Raw genomic sequence first — 304 nt, 5'->3', positions numbered from 1 at the left:
ATATATCTAATTCTCTCGTTCTGTTATTTTAATCTCCGCTTTTACAGATATGTTTTAAGACATAATTATTAAGTATAATTTGTTTTCTTTCCCCACCCACGCCGCTTCTCAGTTTTCATTTTATCCTTCCCCTTACAATATATCTATTTCTTTCTATTTTCATTTCTCCACATTGCCTTTTTCTTACTTCTTCACTTATAAAATCTCCTTTAAAGTTTACATTTGCTTTCTTTCTCTCCTTCCTATATAACATCTACCCCTACTATATATATATATATATATACACACACACACACACACACAC

Source organism: Octopus bimaculoides, chromosome 2 (genome assembly GCF_001194135.2).
Source record: "Octopus bimaculoides isolate UCB-OBI-ISO-001 chromosome 2, ASM119413v2, whole genome shotgun sequence".
NCBI lineage: Eukaryota > Metazoa > Mollusca > Cephalopoda > Octopoda > Octopodidae > Octopus > Octopus bimaculoides.
Note: the sequence above shows the minus strand (reverse complement) of the source record.